Source organism: Lygodium microphyllum, chromosome 9, assembly GCF_053477565.2.
Source record: "Lygodium microphyllum isolate KBCC chromosome 9, Lygodium_microphyllum_v1.1.10, whole genome shotgun sequence".
Classification (NCBI taxonomy): domain Eukaryota; kingdom Viridiplantae; phylum Streptophyta; class Polypodiopsida; order Schizaeales; family Lygodiaceae; genus Lygodium; species Lygodium microphyllum.
Genome location: NC_141143.1, coordinates 13,593,900 through 13,614,612, shown reverse-complemented (window position 1 = coordinate 13,614,612; position 20,713 = coordinate 13,593,900).

Below are 20,713 nucleotides of genomic sequence, written 5' to 3'. Positions count from 1 at the left end.
CTGTAATCAGGGTGTATACAACATACACTTGATTCTACTCAAGAGCTTTGAGCTTCTTGGCATGCTCAGGAGAACTTGTTGAAGCATATACATGCTCTGGGAACCATATGTATTGACGAACATGGTTGTGGACTGAAGTTATTGATTGAAATGCTTAGTTTTGGGAAGTCATTGACAGGCTAAAATATGTCATGAGAAGTGTGGGTTGCATGTATCACTACACTTTGAAGTGTATCAGTCACTCTAGTTAGCTCTAGGTACACGATGACTTGCATATGTCTCTCAAATGCTGTGAGCATTGAAAAGGGAGTTGAAGCAAATGTATGGAGCTGAAGCAAGATGCTTTGACATGGTTCTTGAATGTCATGAACAGTAAATAACCAGTAAATGTCTTCATTGCTACTGACTCTTAGAGATAGATCATTCTTGGATGACGTCAAGATCATGTATTGAGTTCTATGCATGGTAGAATAAGGTTATGGCATTTTGAAAAGTCTTTGGGACTAAAATACCTTGATAGTGACTATTTTTTTTAGTAGTTGAAATATGCAGGAGGTATATCTTGTTTTGTACTTGCAAAAAATGTCATACTCTATGTCAAAGTGACTTGACTGGGAACTCATATGCAGAGATAGATCTCTGAACTACGGCAAGCATTATGGGACATGCATGACATGTATACTCAATGTTTTTGGCCTTAAAATTACAGCTAGTTACTCACAGTTTATAGTTTTTAGACTGTATGTATTTACCCTGGCAGTGAGGTTGCAGGAGTTTAAGCTGAAGCAACTACATAGCACATGTATTGACTGTTATACCTACAGGTTAGATCACTTGTTTGTGGACTATTTTGAGCTTTCATCGGGCTGAAATACCCTGGTTTTTTTACTGCAATTAATTGCAGAAAACTGTCATAAACAATTGAGGATTGAACTTGGTCAGTCATACTTGTTGACTTGCAAGAAGTCAGGCTGTGACTAAATATTGTTTGGTACAATATGGCTAATGCAGAGAGGACTGACAACATAACCCAGATAGTGGGGGAATGTCAAGAATCCCATGGTGGGGAGACTTGCTCAAGATGCTGCGGCCGAACACACACAAAACGCACAAGGAGAAGCTCACTCAAGAGACAAGAAGAGAGATGGATGCCAAAACGTTTTCTTGATGGTTTCTTCTTCTTGTTCCACACACTTTACAATGTGCACAAAGTATAAATAAGATACAACATAAAGGAAAGTGGCCTACTAAGTCAAACAATGCATAACCGACTACACTAGTTGACTCACGCTATAACTATGCCAACTCTAAATAGGTGTAACAACCTGAATATAATAAGTAATGAGTCAGTGGCCATGTGAGAGTCATAATGACCACCGACGTGCTAAGTGTAGACATATGGACCCATTTAACTAGGCGGTCCATCATTAATGTCCGCATGTGTTGAGCTTGTCATCTCAACAGGGAAAAGCTTGATAGTAACAATTATGCCATATGGAAGTTCCGCATGGAGAACTTCTTAATAGGGAAAGGCTACTGGGAGTTGATGACTGGAGCGGAAGCTGAACCTGAGCTCCCAGATTGACCTACAGCTGATCAGAGACGATTATACCAATCTTGGATAGAAAGAGCTTGTAGAGTCTTGCACTAGCTCTCTTTATGTATCTCACATGCCATGGTAATGCAGATAATGAACTGCAGCTCTCCTAAGAATGCATGGGACAATTTTGGTCAAGTACTATGGCACAGCCACAAGTACCAGGAAGATACAGTTGAGGCAGAAGTTCAACAACATGGAGAGAAAGAGCAGATCTATACAGGATTATGTCATGGAGGTTAAGACCATTGCGGATCAACTGGCATCTGTTGGTTCACAAGTTGAAGATGAAGACATGGTTGCTGGACTTTGAATGGCTTGGGTCTTGAGTATAAGTCTTTTAATGAGCTGGTTGAATTGCTTATTGTCAAGAATCGCATGGTGGGGGGACTTGATTGAGCTGAGGTGCCAAACACACACTGTATACACAAGAGGAAGCTCACTCAAGAACACAAGAAGAGAGATGGAGGCCAAAACGTTTTCTTGCTGGTTTCTTCTTCTTCTTCCACACACTATACAATGTACACAAGGTATAGATAAGATAAAACATAAATGAAAGTAGCCTACTAAGTCAAACAGTGCATAACCAACTACACTAATCGACTGGCGCTATGTCTTTGCCAACTGTAGGTAGGTGTAACAAACTAAATATAATAAGTGACAAGTGAGTGGCCATGTGAATATCATAATGACCACCAACGTGCTAAGTGTAGACCCAAGGACTCATCTAGCCAGGCGGTCCATCATCAATGTCTGCACATGTTGAGCTTGCTATCTCAACACTCCCCCTCAAGCTCAAATCTATCTCTGCAACTCCAAGTAAGCTTCAGAACTTTCGAAGCTTGTATGCGCCCAATGCCTTTGTGAAAATGTCAGCTATCTAATCCTATGTGCTGACATATACCAAGTCAATCTCTCTTGCAAGTACCTTCTCTCTCACAAAGTGGTAGTGCACCTCAATGTGTTTTTTCCTAGCATTGAACACTGGATTCCTAGCTAGGTTTATGCTACTCATGTTGTCACAATGAATGACAATCGGACCATCTCCTTGCACATCCAGATCACCTAATAACTTTTGCCGCCATACCACCTCACATGCGGCCATAGCAGCACCTCTATACTCAGCCTCTGTACTCAATAAAGCAACTGTAGGTTGCTTTTTGCTGCTCCATGTAACTACTACACTACCAAGGGAAAACATGAATCCACTTGTAGATATTCTGTCCGACATGCTACCAGCCCAATCTGCATCTGTGTATTCAAAGACCTGTACGTCCTTACCTGCCTCATCAAAAAGTCCATAATGTAAAGTGGACTTCACATACCTCAATATACATCTAACTACATCCAAATGAGGCTTTCTAGGCATTTGCATAAACTGACTGACAAGGCCAACAACATAGCTCAAGTCTAGCCTTGTGATAGTCATGTAAATCAAACTCCCTACTATCCTCCTGAACATAGTAGGGTCTTCTATCTCATCTCCAACATCAGCACTCAACCTCACATTTTGCTCCAATGGTACTGAAAGAGACTTACATACTGTCATACTATACTTGGATAACATATCCAAGCCATACTGCCTTTGGGATAGCCATATACCATCATCACATCTGATCACCTCAATACCAAGAAAGTATCTCGGCTCACCCAAATCTTTCATCTCAAACTTCTTCTTCAAGAAGTCCTTAACTTCAACAATCCCATTGTCACTGTCACTTGTAATAATCAAGTCATCCACATAGATGACTATGATGACCAAACCTGCATCTCTCTTTCTCACTTAAAGTGAGTGATTAGCATCAAAAATACAAAATCCAATATTGACAAGATACTCTCCAATCTTGTCAGACCATGCTCTAGGTGCTTGCTTCAGCCCATAGAGCGCCTTCTTTAACCTTCACACATATGTGGAATGCTCTAAATCCTCATAACCTACTGATTGCTCCATATACACTTCTTCTTGCAATTCACCATGCAAGAAAGCATTCTTAATATCCATTTTCTACAAACTCCAACCTTTGGTTGCTTCCAAGGCAATCACACACCTAACAATTGCCATCCTAGCAACTGGACTGAATGTCTCTTCATAATCTATGCCATATATTTGTGCATAGCCTTTTGCAACTAGCCTAGACTTATACCTGCTAACTGAACCATCTGCATTATGCTTGACTTTGTAAAGCCACTTACAGCCAATAGCTTTCTTACCCTTAGGTAAAGGTACCAAATTCCAAGTCATATTGGCTTCTAATATGCAGCCATCTCGTCATCCATTGCTGCATCCCAATGAGCATGACCAACAGCATCCTCAAAACAAGTGGGCTCAACATCCTCAACTAGTTTCACCATATAAGCATAATGGTGGGATGCATAACCTTCAAAACCAAATCTTTTAACAGGGTATCTGACCCTGTTAGATCTGCGTACCATCGGATTACTCAATGGAGCCTTTACATAACAATGAGCTTTCTGTACACCTAGTTGTCAAGATTGTGGGAGAGAAGGAAGGAGTCACTTGTAGCTTTCTTGCTTGCACAATGGGGGAATACACACAAGGGTGGAGGCTGAAAATAGTTTTCCTCTTCTTAGTTGTGTAAGCCAAAAGAGCTCTAATACAAAGAAATAGAAGAACCCTATATATGGGTCTCAAACCAAACTCAACTAACTAAGGTGGCATACTAACTGAGCCACGAACTAGAGTAGATAAGGATAGCTATCATGTAGCTATTATTCATGGGCGGTGTACCAACCGCGTCTGCAATAACTGACAAGTCGGTGACATAAATACACAACGCTCGATATCTCAACACTCTCCCTCGAGCTCAATCCCAATTCCTGCACACCAAGCAGGTCTCTGAACTTGCGCAGTTTCTCTGCGCCCAATGCCTTCGTAAATATGTCAACTACCTGATCCTCTGTGCTGACATAAACTAGATCAATAAGACCTAGTAAAACCCTCTCTCGCACATAGTGATAATGCACCTCAATGTGCTTTGTTCTAGCATGATAGATTGGGTTATTTGCCAAGTGTATACTACTCATGTTGTCACAATAAATGACAACTGGCCCATCTGTAGACTGATGCATATCATAAAGTAGCTTATGCAACCAAGCTACCTCACATGCAGCCATTGCTGCACCCCTATACTCAGCCTCTGTGCTCGAGAAGGCAACTGTAGGCTGTTTCTTGCTGCTCCAAGTGACTGCAGCACTCCCAAAAGAGAACACATATCCACTGGTAGATCGTCTATCAGAAATACTACCAGCCCAATCAGCATCAGTGTATCCATGCAACTGTATCTGAACCCCAGTCTCATAAAATAGTCCATACTGCAATGTGGACTTCACATACCTGAGTATGCGTCTAGCTGCATCGAAATGCGGTTTCCTTGGAGCCTGCATAAACTGACTTACCAATCCAACAGCATAGCTCAAATCTGGCCTGATAATAGTCATATAAATCAAGCTTCCTACTATGCGTCTGTACATAGTAGGGTCTTCCAGAAGCTCACCTACATCTGCGCTTAGCTTCACATTCTGCTCCAAAGGAACTGAAATAGCTTACAGCCTGTCATCCCATATTTGGACAGCATGTCCAATCCATACTGCCTCTGCAAGAGCTGTATCCCACTTGGTGATCTAATCAGCTCAATGCCCAAGAAATAACGCAACTCTCCCAAATCCTTCATCTCAAACTTCTGCTTCAATAGCATTTTCACATGAAGGATATCCTCATCACTGTCACCTGTCATAATCAAATCATCAACATAAATGACAAGTAGCATAATACCGTTCTCTGTTTTTCTCACATAAAGTGAGAAATCTGCCTTGGAAATCTGAAAGCCAATAGTGACAAGATACTGTCCTATCTTGTCAGACCATGCTCTAGGTGCTTGCTTCAAGCCATACAAAGCTTTCTTCAACCTGAAACAAACTCAGGATGAACAGCATGCACATAACCTGGTGGCTGCTCCATATAGACCTCTTCTTGCAAATCACCGTGCAAGAAGGCATTCTTTACATCCATCTAATGTAAAGACCATCCCTTTGATGCAGCCATAGCAATGACTGCTCTTACGGTTGCCATCCTTGCAACCGGACTGAATGTTTCTTCATAGTCAATGCCATATGTTTGTGCATACCCCTTGACTACTAATCTTGCCTTGTATCTGTTCACAGAACCATCAGCATTGTGCTTCACCTTATAAACCCACTTACAGCCAATTGCATTTTTACCTTTAGGCAAAGGTACCAATTCCCATGTAGCATCTGCTTCCAAGGCATCCATTTCTTCATCCATGGCTTTCTCCCATTTTTCTTTTCCCATGGCTTGCTCAAAAGAAGTGGGTTCTGGTTCCTGTATCACCTTGACCATATATGCATAGTGAATGGCTGTAAATCCATCATATTTCAGCCTATCCACAGGATACCTAACTCTGGTAGACCTGCGCAAAGTGGGTTCACTCCCAGGTGCTCTCAAAACATCCCTGGTCTTCCTTACTCCAGGTGTAACAATAGAAGGAATACCCAACTCATCATCAATGCTCTGTTCTGAGCCACTGGATTCACCATCCACATAAGAGTGACCTGCATTCACATCAAACATGGGCTGATCAACCTTCTCTTTTCTTTTTCGTGATACCTGCATACCACTATTTGCATTGCTTTGAGAAGATTCTCCTGATCTCAATCTGCCTATCCATGGCGAAGAATGTGAACCACTGCTAGAAGACGCTCCAGGTCCACTAATATTTTGTGACTACTGCTGTGAATTCTGTGTAGCATTACCATTTTGTGCATCTACATCATCAATCACATTTATTGGTTTATACCAGCTACTCATCTCATCAAAAACAATATCTCTGCTCACTGTAAACTTATGAGTAGAAGGGCTATAGCATCTATACCCTTTTTGCTGCAGAGAGTAACCAATAAAGATGCACTTCTCAGCTTTTGGATCCAACTTGGATCTCAACTCATCTGGCACATGTACATAGGCAATGCAACCAAAAATTTTCAAATGAGAAATATCTGGTTTCCTACCAGTATACCTCTCCTCTGGAGTCATTCCATGTATTGCTGCAGTGGGAGTCCTGTTCATTATGTAGACTGCTGTAGCAACTGCTTCAGCCCAATAAAAATCTGGCAGGTCTTTTTCATTGAGCATGGCACGAGACACCTCTCCAATATGTCTGTTTTTTCTTTCTGCAATTCCATTTTGTTGTGGGGTATGACTGCATGAATATTGCTGCTTTATGCCATGCTCCTGCAGGAACCTTGCAAACTCATTTGAGAGGTACTCTCCCCCTCCATCTGACCTTAGGCATTTTATCTGCAGACCTGTTTCTTTTTCAACCTTAGCTTTAAGAGTTTTGAAATACCCAAAAACTTCACTTTTCTTTTTCATAAAATATACCCAAACTTTTCTGCTATAGTCATCAATAATAGTGACAAAATAATGACAGCCTCCAAGAGATGCAGCTTTAGTAGTCCACACATCAGAGTGGATTAATTCCAATGGCTTCTTACTCTCTTGAACATGTCTAGGAAATGGTTTCCTTGCCTGTTTTCCAAACTGACAGGCTTCACATACCTTATGCATTTCTGCAACCTTGAATCTAGGCAATCCTGCAACAATATTTTGGGCCTGCATTGATTTAAGTCGTTGTACATTAACATGACCAATGCGTTTATGCCAGATATCAATATCTGCAACTACACCGGTCCCATGTGCAAACATTGCTGCACTCAATTCAGACATGTCTACATCCAACGTAAACATTCTGCCCTTCTTCTTTCCTTTTGCTATCAAGCGACCTTTATTTTTCATGTCCTCAACAAAGCATCCATGAGGATTAAATCTGACCTGCAAGCCCTATTCAACCATTTGACCAACAGAAACCAGATTCTTGGTGATATTCGGGACATGAAATACATCGGACATGTATTTCTTTTTCCCATCCTGCATAGACAAAGGAATTTTTCCAATCTGTACAATCGAATGTGCAGTATCATCACCAGTCTCCACAAATCCTGGTTTTTCCATTTTCCTTGCATCCTCCATCCATTCTGCATGACATGTCATGTGTTTTGATGCACCTGAGTCAACATACCACACATCGTTGCTTTCTTCTGCACTTGTCACAGAATTGTTCATGTGTTGCACCATAAACAAATGCTCATTTCTGTCATCACCCTGTCTACTAGAAGATGCATAATTTCCTTGTTGCAGTTTTCCATTCATGATGTCATTCTGCTTTTTATAGCAGTCCTTAGCCTTATGACCCATTTTACCACAATAGTAGCATTCAACATTACTGTTTGCATTTTGGCCTCTTTGCCATCCACCACGACCTCTTTGGCTCCCCCTGCCTCTAGAGTTACCACGTCCTCCTCCATAGGACTGGTTTTCTTGAGTTTGCTGCATATTCTGATTTCTACCACAGCCTCCAAATCGGCCTCCTCTACCTCTGCCTCTACCTCTTCCATCATTTGAGTAGAAGACAGTTTCTTTTGAAGTTCCTCCTGAAGAAGATGCACCACCATTTCTCTGCTCCTCAAAAATTAGAAGAGCAATCAACTCCTCAAAATCAGGAAATCTTTCACGAACTGAAATGGATGTCCGAAACTGTGCATAATCCTTTCCTAGACCATTCAAGGTCACAGAAACTAAATCATCATCTTCCACTGGTGACCCAATGGAAGCAAGTGCATCTGCAATCTTCTTCACCTTCATGTGGTAGTCATTGATGCTCATATTTTCTCTTTGCACATTGTGAAACTCTTGCTTGAGCTGCATTTTCCTGGCTTGTGTATTTGTGCTATACATCTTTGACAGAGTATCCCATGCCTCCTTTGGCGTACTTGCATCCTGAATATGCACAATCATAGAGTCTGAAATGCTGATAGACAACCAGTACATAACTTTCCTGTCTCTCTCATGCCATGCTTTGAATGCCTGCATTTGCTATTGATTGGGAACATCAGGAAGAACTGGTTCTTCTTCATTTCCTGCAACAAACTCCCAATATCCTTTTCCCATAAGGAAATTCGTCATTCTAAACTTCCATGCTTGGAAGTTGTTCTTGTCAAGCTTTTCAGTGACAATCTGTGAGAGAGAATCAGACGCCATTACAGAATACTGCAAAAAGTTCTGTCACTGCAAAGAACACAGCTTCAGCCTCACAAGGACAAATCTGCAAAACTGGTGAAAGTGGTATTTGACCACACAGTCACTTTCTAGTGACGATTTTGCATAAACACGAACCAAGGATGATTCTGTAACTCCCAATGTCTCTGCACATAAGCATGCGATGCAATTTCTACAGTAACTTTTCACCGACCTGTAGAACAGTGGCTGCACAGCATAAAACTGGGCTTTTTCCTGAGTGCGTGCAGAAAACTTCCGCCTCCAAAACAGGCCCCGAAATGGCCTCAAATAAAAAAAACAAGGTTGCCGAGGGCTAAAGCCTTTTCCCACAGCATATACTGCCCTCTTGCTTCACCGCGAAGGGCGTCTCAACCTGAGACAATGCACTCCTGCAATTTCCGGCTGTGCTACCTGCAGAGATCTGCTCCCAAAACAGAAAATGAAAGCAACACCGCTCCTCTTACCAGAACACCCGAGCTTGGCTTGCTTTCTTGAGCTCCTTACCACGAACAAGGCTCTGATACCATGTCAAGATTGTGGGAGAGAAGGAAGGAGTCTCACTTGTAGCTTTCTTGCTTGCACAATGGGGGAATACACACAAGGGTGGAGGCTGAAAACAGTTTTCCTCTTCTTAGTTGTGTAAGCCAAAAGAGCTCTAATACAAAGAAATAGAAGAACCCTATATATGGGTCTCAAACCAAACTCAACTAACTAAGGTGGCATACTAACTGAGCCACGAACTAGAGTAGATAAGGATAGCTATCATGTAGCTATTATTCATGGGCGGTGTACCAACCGCGTCTGCAACAACTGACAAGTCGGTGACATAAATACACAACGGTCACCCTGGCGTATCACGAGTGGAGCTCGATATCTCAACACTGGTGTCGTGATAGAAGGAATACCAAGCTCATCGTCCAAGCTCTCTGAACCACTAGAATCTTCGTCAAATCCCAAATGACTGGTAGATACATCATTACCATCTAGCACTTTCTTCTTGCCTTTGTCCTTCCCTGCAACACTTATAGATCCACTTGAAGATGTGGGGCTACTCCTTAGTCTCCCAGACCAAGGGCTCACTGTAGTTGTAGTACCAGATGATGTTTCTGGTCCACTAAGACTCCGTGATTCTTGTTTATGTTTCTCCACATAGCTCTCCTAATCATTATCATAATCCAAAACATCACTAGCAGGTGTATATCAACTTCCCATCTCATCAAAGATAACATCCCTGCTCACTCTGAACTCACATGTGACAAGGTTATAATAGCGATACCCTTTCTGCTTTAAAGGGTATCCAATAAAAACACATTTTTCTATCTTTGGATCAAGCTTCTTCCATAGCTCATCTGGCACATGAATGTATGCAACACAGCCAAATACCTTCAAGTGTGATACATCAGGCTTCTTGCCAGTAAAGCATTCTTCAGGATTCATCCCATGAACTGCAGCTGTGGGAGTTCTGTTCATAATGTAAATAGCAGTATGGATCCATCAGGCTTCAAGTGCGATACATCAGGCTTCTTGCCAGTAAAGCATTCTTCAGGATTCATCCCATGAACATCAGACCAAAAATGTTTGGGCATATTCTTTTCAGCCATTAATGCCAGTGCAACTTCTGCAATATGCATGTTTTTTCTTTCTGCAATACCATTTTGCTGTGGGGTATACCAACAAGTAAATTGCCTCTTTATCCCATGAGTCCTGAAGAAGCCACTGAACTCATTAGAGAGGTACTCTCCCCCTCCATCTGATCTCAAGCACTTTACTTTTAAGCCTGTTTCTGTTTCAACAACTGCCTTAAAAGATTTAAAGTGCTCAAACACATCACTTTTTTCCTTCATAAAGTATACCCATAGCTTCCTTGAACGGTCATCAATAAATGTGACAAATTATTTACTACCACTAAGAGATACATTTGTGTAGGCTCCCAAACATTAGTATGCACTACATCAAGTATTTTTCTACTCACTTCTCTGTCATGCGAGAAGGGTTGTCTTGCTTGCTTACCAAACTGGCATGCTTCACAGACTTTATGCAATTCTGCAACTGTAAAAGGCAACCCTGTAACCAATCCCCTTGACTGTATTAATCTCAGCCTTTGCACATTTGCATGTCCAACACATTTATGCCATATTTCAATATCGGCAACTACTCCTTTTCCTTTAGCATACGTAGCAGCATCCATTGCAGGAATTCCAGCATATAAAGTGAACATTCGGCCAACTCTACTTCCTTTTGCAACCAACCTCCACTTATCAATAAAGTCTTCTACAAAACAACCTTTTTCATTGAATCGCACCTGCAACCCCTGCTCTACCATTTGGCCAACAGACACTAGATTCTTTGTAATTGATGACACATGTAATACATCTGTCAGACTCTTTGTCTGTCCATCATATAAGGACAAGGGAACCTTTCCAATGTGTGAAATTGGGTAATTGAATCATCACCCATCTGCACATAACCTGGGTTTTGTAAGTCATGCTTCTCTCCAAACCATTCAACATGACTGGTCATCTGCACCTGATTTGACATACCATACATCATCATGTGTCCCCTTTCTTGTAACTACATTCATCATATGCTGCATAACAAACAGACGCTCATTTCTGTCTTCATTCTATCGTGAAGACGATGCATAGTTTCCTTACTGCAATTTACTACTGCGAATATAATCCTTCTTTGCATAGCAATGGGTGAGAGCGGAATTTAGGTGATGAGAAGTGCTTAAAAATAGCTAAAAATTATGAATATCAAGGGAAAAATATTCACCGTCAAAGGCGGCGGCTCGATCTAGGACGATTTTAAGCGTCAAAGTGCTTTAAAGGCGCCCGAGCGGCACTTGTTGATTTTTCAAAATTTTTCAGAGAGTCGTGCAGGTTGACACGAGCTACTGGCCAGTGCGGGATGCTAAGCCGGACGCCCAGGATTTTTCAGAGCTCGATTCCAAGTCCGGACGGGGAAATGGCCAAGAAACCGGTCAAGATTTGAAAAGGTGGACCAAAGTTTGGCCAAAATGGGCATGACCCTTGGGAGCCCAAATTAAAAATGTAGCATGAAAGTTTTGAGAAGAGAGATGGAAAAAAACGTGAGGAGGATGGAGGCGCCATCACGCCCGAAATTTGCGCTTCATGCTCTTGATGGTGATCTCTAGCCTCAATGCAACCCATGTCAATCATCATTGGCCCTCATTCCCTCTTGGATGCTGATCATTTCGCCGCCCTTCACTCGCGCAATGATGCCCTCTTTGAAGATCTCTGATTTCAGTCTTTCTCTCTCCTCCCTCTCTCTCTTCTAAAGGCAAGTTCATGTGGGAAGAAGAAGGAAGAAGAAAGAATGGTGGAGACTTGTCCGGCATGGATCGGATTGCTCCACGGGCTGGAAATGGTGATTGGTGATTGTGCTGGACATGAAGTGCTGCTGATTTCCAAATTTACAACCAGGGACATGAAACCCGAAACACGCAAATAAGCGGTAATTTAAAATTTTCAAAGGAAATTTGAGCTTTTATGGCTTTTGATTGATAAAATGTTGTTCATGTGGGATAAAAATTGTTCATGTTACTATTTTCTATGAGTTATTGCTGGTCATAATCAAAAAATCAGGAAAATATGCATCTTGTGGTTCAAAATAATATGCTAAAACACGTAAAACATGAAAAATGAGGGAAAATGATGGTTTTTGGCATAAAAATGGGAAAGTAAATAGGAACATCAACTAAACTTTCATTTTTTTGCAAGAAGGAACTAAGGGCCACAGCCCATAACCTATCTTGAATTTTCAGTAATTAAATAATGCAGGAAAATAAGGGAAAATACAAGAAAAGGGTGGAAAAACGCGAAAAAATAAGGGAAAAATACATTTTGGGTTTCGAAAAATAAGGATAAATAAGAGCAATGTTTGTGAATGTTTGTGGGGACTGAAGCATGAGGATTTTCCTCAGTTCAACCCCACCTTCTTGTTTTAGTGTGTGTTTTTTCGGTTTTTTCACATAAAATGATGGTAAAATGCCCATAAACCTATCCAACGATGCAATATTTAAACGGGGAAGGGTAGAGGAGTTGAAATATGTCTAAATGCTGTGTGAAATGATGGAAAAGTTGCTGATTTATATGCATAGAATTTAGGATGAATGATAATTAAAATCAAGAGTTTAGTAGCACGAGGATCACCTCGGTGCTAGGCCCATGCAACGAAGCACGAACGGTAGTTGGAAACCATTAAAAGAATGTTTTTGCACTTGTGCACGATACTGTTTTGCTAAATGTTTGAGCACTAGGCATCCACCAAATGCATGGAGCATGAAAAAGATTTAAAAGTATAAGTGATCAGCTTCTGGATATGCATTGCAATTGGTTTATTAGGATATGACCTACGATGAGAGGCAGTGAGGTACCCATTCTGTAGGTAGACGCGGGTCCCAAAAGGGAGAGCAAGTGAGGAAGAAATGGTACATTCCTGGACACGCTTATTTGGTACCTTGAGCGGCTTTTGTGCGATGTGTCTATTTGTTGAGCGACGCACTGAGGGGCCAATCCCCAAGGTGTAGGAGAGTCGCAGAGGGTTGACGGCATTTAGCTATAGGAGGGACCCCATGTGTATGTGATTCGAGCCTTTTGGCTATGTAAAAGGGACTCCCTCTGAGGAGTAGTATTGGGTTAGGATCAGTTGGACTACAACGTATTACAAACGCAATGTTTTGGAAGGCAGAGATTTTGATAGACGCTCCTGGCCGCGAGGCCGAGGGGTTGTCTTGTGCGTAGTGACGAGGCCCGGCTACTGCGTGAGCCAGTTCCGGCCTGTTTTTAGGTCCATCAGTGGTGCGTCTGCCGGGAGCCGCTTAAAAGTGGCGGTTCTCGAATCCTGGTTGTTTAGGGACCAACTAGCAGTTTATGCCAAAGGATATTGAGATTGATCCGTTATTTATTGATAAGCATCGTCTAGCAGAAATCAAAAAGCAAGAAAGAGACGAAAGAGCTAGGCGACGTGCTGAAATTTCAGGAAATATTCCCCTAAGCGTAGCGGTGCTGAACCCTTACGAGGGAGTGGATCTAGTGGTCTTGGAGCCACAAGCAGCAAGTTAGAAGAAGGTGGAAGCTCTAGTGCTCCCCTTTCTACCACAAGCCAGTCTACATCAAGTGCGGGAAGTGTAACCCCACCATCCCCTATTCCTAGTGCAAATCCAATCCTCGTCATGGCGTAAGCTATTGCAATTCCAGCAGGAACGACGGATTTGCCGGCTCTAGGGTACCCGCTACCCATTTTTAATGGGCTAGTTGAGGAAGATGCGGAACTTCACATTAGGGAGTTTCAAAAGCTGATGTTTAATTGTCGCATCCAAGAAGAAGGACATTTAATGATGTTCTTCAATATGACTCTCAAAGGAAGAGCCGCTATATAGTATCATGGTTTAGAAGCCGGAACCATATTGAACATTGATGCATTTTATGAAGCTTTTCGAAGGGAGTTTGCCCCTAAAAGGGGTGGGCAATATTGGTTGCGTGTACTCAACGTGACCCGCCAAGAACCACACGAGGATATTCGTGCTTATGCGAAGAAGATAAAAGAGGTTTTCCGTAAGTTGGACACCTCTATTCCTATCCCCGCAGCTACCCAATTGCAGTATTTCCTACATGGTTTGGACTTTAACATTCAATTGCAGTTGAGTAGTGTTCCCTTGGGGGATATAGATACTGCCATTACACGAGCACAAGAGGTGGAATCCCGACTACAAGCAGCCTATGCTTCTCGAGGCAATTCGAATATGGGTTTAGTATTGGGAAACAATATGGCAATAGCCAATGGCAGTAGTGGTCAAGGGATGGCGATGGCTAATCCTAATGGGAGAGGGAACATGATGTAGAATGTCCCTTTATTACCAGCTCCCCCTAGCATGTCGATGCCTACGGGCAGTCAAATGGCTCCAAGTAGTGGAGGCCAGGCGGTCAATTCTAACACCATGCCTGTGGCTCAACAACCAGTGCCTAATCAAATTGTTAGGCCAATGGAACGACAGGGTAATGACCAAGGCTATGAGTCGAGTTCTTCCAATGTTCTTGGCGAGGTTAAGGACATGATGAAGCATTATACCGACATGATTACGGAGCAGTATCGGCAAATAGCCGTTGATGTCAACTTCCTTAAAAAACAACAAAATTTGATAGGAAGTAGATACCCAGAGGAGGGTGCGCCGTCGAGGTTTAGTTGCAAATGGTGTGGTGGGCAGCACTATTCAAGAAATTGCCCAAATGTTAAGTGCGATATCTGTGGGAAATCTGGCCATTTAGCAGGCACCTGCTGGAGTAAGATCAGTTCCCTCCAGCGAGGAAGTCGGCAACCAGGGCCTGTTAATCATCATGCCCAAGGAGATGATTCCCAGCGAGAGGACGGGCCTAAACAAATACTTCAACGATCAAAGACTACAGTAGAGGAGCTACCAAGTGGTAGTGGGGTCAGTTTGATTGAGGCTGTACGCATGAACGATGCTAAAACCTCTAATCTGTGAGCTGTCCTTACAAGAGGTCAAAAGGGTAGAGAGGCTGACAAGGATAAGCCTGTCAACGGAAACCCTAAACAAGGCGACAAAGGAACGCAAGTTTTGGACCCTTCCATGGAAGGGGGACCTTTGAAGCCCGTAGAAAGTAAAGGCGATAAGGAACCACCAAAGAAGAAGGTAAAAGTTAAGAAAGAGGCAATAAAGCCAGTTCAACGACCTAAAGAGCGGATGGTTTGGCATGAAAAGCGAGCTCTATCGAACTATCATGAATTACTTTATCACTGTATTTGGTACTTTTGCGTACCATGTGATGGCCTTTGGTTTATGCAATGCGCCTAGTTCGTGGCAACGAACAGCAGATAAGACATTCGGTGACATATCCCCTGAAGAGTTGAAGGTGTTTATTGATGACTTAGGGGCCGCCACCGTGAGAGGAAGGCAGTTGATCATTCTAAGAAAATGCTTTGAGCGCTGTAGACAATTTTGCATCACCCTAAACCCACGGAAGTGTGTTTTTGGAGTACCTTATGGGCTATTGCTGGGTCATGTGGTCAGTTCGGTAGGAATTGCGACAGACCCCGAGAAGGTCAAAGTTATAGTTGCCATGGGTCCACCACGCACTCCGAAGGAAGTTCATAGCTTTCTGTCTTCGGTTGGTTACTACCGTAGATTCATCAATGCCTTAGCAGAAAGAACGTTGCCGCTTACAAATTTATTGTCCTTTAGCTGTTCGTTTGTATGGGGTGACCCTTGTAAGGTAGCATTCGAGGATGTGAAACAGGAGCTAGCAAGAGCGCCCGTTTTAAAAGCACCTAAAAAAGGTTAGGTGTTTTATATATTTTCAGCAGCCACCATGTATAGTATCAGTTGTTGTTTAGCCCAAATTTGGGAAGAGAAGTGGTACCACCCGATTGCTTTTGCTAGTCGGAAGCTAGGGGTATCCGAAATCAATTATACTTACATGGAGAAGCTGTGTCTAGCGATGGTCTTTGGGACCAAGAAATTCAGGCATTATATTCTCTATGAGAAAGTCGTGCTTTATACGAAGGCAGAGGGACTTCGATTATTCATGAATAAGCTACAGCCGCCTGATCGTCTAGCAAAGTGGTTGATCACTTTGCAGGAATTTGATTATGAAATCAGGAGTAAGCCACCAAGGTTGCAAGGCATCATGGAATGTCTAGTGGACTTTGGGGAGCCGAAAGAATCTGTGGCTGAAGGTAGTGACATGGAGTTGTTATTTAAAATAGATACAGCATCTATTCCCTCCTGGTATGCTGCAATAACGCATTATTTATCAACGGGAGAGGCGGGATCTGAACTATCTAAAGCTGAGAGAAGGAAAATTAAGCAGCAAGCATTAAAGTTTGCTTTGATCGCAGGTACATTATATCGGCAAGGGGTTGATGACATCTATCGCCGATGTGTGATGCCTGACGAGGTGCCATTCATTTTGGAAGAGTGCCATGACTCTGCTTGTGGTGGCCATTTTGCTGGACCGCTTACAGCACAAAAGGCTTTAAGAGCAGGTTATTGGTGGCCTGCCATCTTCCAGGATGCGTTTGCGTATGTTAAGAGATGTGATATTTGTCAACGACATGATAGTCGAGACAATAGGAAATGACCACTCACCCCTATTATGGCGATACTTCCATTTGAGAAGTGGGGAATAGACTTTGTGGGTCCTATTACTCCGTCGTCGACTACGCAAAATAGGTACATCATTGTCGCAACTGACTACTTCACAAAGTGGTCAGAAGCATGTGCAACAAGGAAAGATGATGCTAAAGAAACTGCTAGTTTCCTTTTAGAGCAGATCATATGCCGTTTTGGTCCACCGAAAGAATTAGTGTCGGACCGTGGAACCCATTTCCTGAATAAGGTGATTAAAGGTTTGACAGAGATGTGGCAAATTAAGCATAACAAGACAACCCCATATAATCCACAAGCCAATGGGCAAGTTGAAAGTACCAACAAGCAGCTTGTGGGCATCCTGTCCAAAATTGTGTCGGAAAAGAAACGAGATTGGGATAAAAAGTTATACGTGGCAGTGTGGGCCTACAATACGACTTTCAAACGAGCCACTGGCCATACCCCGTTCAAGTTAGTATATGGGGAGGAGTGTGTCTTGCCTTTAGAGATTGAGCTGCCGACTATTCGGTTTGCCATCAATCATTCTTTGAGCGATGAAGATGCACTTTTTGAGCGCTTGACGACGCTGGCACATTTAGATGAGCTTAAGTTGCAGAGCTTATTGCACCAAGAAGTGGCAAAGCGCCGAATGAAGCAGTTACACAAACTCAAAGCTAAGAAATACACCTTCAAGAAAGGATAGCTTGTTCTGTATTATGACGCACGACGTGAATTATTTCCAGGCAAGTTAGAGCCCAAATGGGATGGGCCCTATAGGATCGTTAGAATAGGGAAGAATAAATCCACAGTCTTGTCAGCTGACCTTGAGGGGATAGAATTTAAAAATAAGGTTAATATTAATAAGATTAAACCTTATTACTTTTGATTGCACTAATGCTATGACTGCCTTGCAGGTCTAGGCGAGATCGATCAAACATCTGCAAGGAAATCGTGATAGAGGTTGATGGGTCGTCTGATCCCTTATTTAGAACACCCATATTTAGAATAGAGGTATCATCAGGGAAAGCTCATTTGGTGGAGCAAAGGATACAAGGTGATTGAGCAAGAAGGCGGGATATTTATTTGGGAGATCAAGGTCTTCTGCGATCACTGCCTACAAATTTTGACGAGCATCCCTGTTGAATTCGATGACGATGGAGGGATGGAGCCTACAGTCCACCCATTGAATATGCTGAATTTCGATTACCATAATTATGAGTAGAGTCCAGGATGGCGGGATATGTAAACCCTTTATGGACGTACACCTTGTACTTTGATGGGGCGTCCAGGGGTCCATGCAAAAAAGGAAGTGTAGGAGTTGTCATCCGAGATCCCCGACGACGCATTGTCATGAAGTTAGCTGCTTATCTCGGGGTGAATTTTACCAATAATATGCCCGAATACGAAGCCCTGATTATGGGTTTGAATATTGCAAAGAAGGGTGGTATCCGCCAGTTATTGGTGAAAGGGGACTCTCAGTTGGTTTTAAATCAACTCAATGGGACATACATGGTACGAAACCCCATCCTTTGCATGTACCATCATACTGCCATAGCCCTGCTAGACGAATTCGATAGAGTGTCTTTTCAGCTGATTCCACAGCATTGGAATCAGTTTGCCGATTCTTTGGCTAATTTTGCATATGAAGAAGACCTCTTCTTTAATTGTGGCCCTTGTCCCGATATATCTATTGATGGTGAGACAGGACCTGGTCGTTTGTGGGGTATGCTTTCTGAACAAGCCCTCTTTGGCAGACGATGGTTGATTTGGGTGATGCAGAGGGTAAGCGAGACTCATCTACCTTTATTATCTTGGACCCATAGACTGATTCGACGACATGTGATGTGAACACCTCTTGCGATATATGCAGGAGGGATAGGTCATAATTTAATGCACTTGGTATAGGGCTACAAGCCCTGTTCCCTTGGGAATGGTATGCTTTGATGTCTATCATGGTTATTTCCAGGAGGATGTTATGCGTAGTATTGGTTTATTTCATTAGGCCAAGAGGGCCGATGCAGTTTTGTAGTGAAGTGTTTGATTTCATTAGGCCAAGAGGGCCATTTCCCTGTCTAGTGCGAGTGCGATTAATTGGGTTTTTGTTTAAGTGTTGTCTGGACAGGTTTCGTGTTTTGTGGAATTTGGTGGAGCCTGGAGGAGCCTTTTCTGCAATGGAAGCTTCTTGTGGCCAATCCAGGTGATATCTCTCCTTTACGAGTATCTTTCTTTCCTGTTATATTTGTATTTGTACTTGTCAAGGGGATACATTTTTGTTGGGGACCGGCAACCAAGGCATGAAGTCCCAGGTTTAGGTTGAGTATCTTTGAGGGAGGTCGGAGTAGTCATTGCCTCCTGCAACGACATTGTTAGACATTGAAAGACCTATTTTAGAAGGAAGTCCTAGTGGCCTTGTCCTGCTAGCCTGCTAGGCAGCCGTTCTAGGAGTTCTTGTTAGTAGTGAGGCAGTTAGAGAAGCCTGCTAGAAGATAATAAAGATGATGCCCAGAAACTTTGTACATCCTAAAAGATGAATATAAATACGAAGGTGTGTAAAAAGGGGTTCTAACCCCTATTAAAGAAAAGAAAAGAAATGAAAATATATAAGCAGTTGATCATTGCCTTGCGAGGGCTTGGTAGGTTCCTGGGGACGAATCAAACCCGGGGCCGATACCTTGTCTTCCTAGGGGTGGCTTCTTGCTGGAACAAAAAAAAAAGATGACAAAACAAGGAAGGTTGGAGTGAAAATAAAAGTGAGCGTTAAAAAAGGATTAAGTGTTGCCTTGCGAGGGCTTGGTAGGTTCTTGGGTGCCGAGACAGGTCCTGAGGCCGTACCCTGTTCTCCTTGGGTCACTACGCTCAGCTCCCTCCTTTTTACATGCCCAAGTATGTTCATCCAATACAAACCCTAAAAGAAGAAATGTACTGCAAGAAAATACTCTTTGATCAGGCTATAGGAGTCCTCGCCTTGAAGGAGCTCCTAGTTGTGTTGTCTTTAGTTGGTAAGTAGTGCAACCTACCACTTAGGGCAACCTCTTTGATAGGTTTTTTTTAGTTTGGCTATGTTGGAGCAGCTGGTTCGTGACTCACTTCGGATCTTCTATTAGATGATGCTAGGCCTACTCCTTGTGGATATCATGCCTTGGTTCTGTCCAGGGGTAGGGGAAGCATTGTGCTGAGTTTTATTATATATTTGTTTTGTATCAGTTTGATGCTTCTTTGGTTGTTTATGTGCAGATATGTTCGTGGATTCGACGGGCTGAGTCGCCCTATCCCGTGGTCGCCAATGAGAGCAGAATTTAGGTCACGGGAAGTGCTGAAAAATAACTAAAAATTATGAATATCAAGGGAAAAATATTCACCGTCAAAGGCGGCGGCTCGATCTAGGACGATTTTAAGCGCCAAAGGTGCTTTAAAGGCGCCCAAGCGACACTTGTTGATTTTTCATAATTTTTCAGACAGTCGTGTGGGTTGACACGAGCTACTGGCTAGTGCGGGATGCGAAGCCGGACGCCCAGGATTTTTCAGAGCTCAATTCCAAGTCCGGATGGGGGAATGGCCAAGAAACCGGTCAAGATTTGAAAAGGTGGACCAAAGTTTGGCCAAAATGGGCATGACCCTTGGGAGCCCAAATTAAAAATGTAGCATGAAACTTTTGAGAGAGATGGAAAAAAACGTGAGGAGGATGGAGGCGCCATCACGCCCGAAATTTGCGCTCCATGCTCTTGATGGTGATCTCCAGCCTCAATGCAACCCATGTCAATCATCATTGGCCCTCATTTCCTCTTGGATGCTGATCATTTCGCCACCCTTTGCTCGCGCAATGATGCCCTCT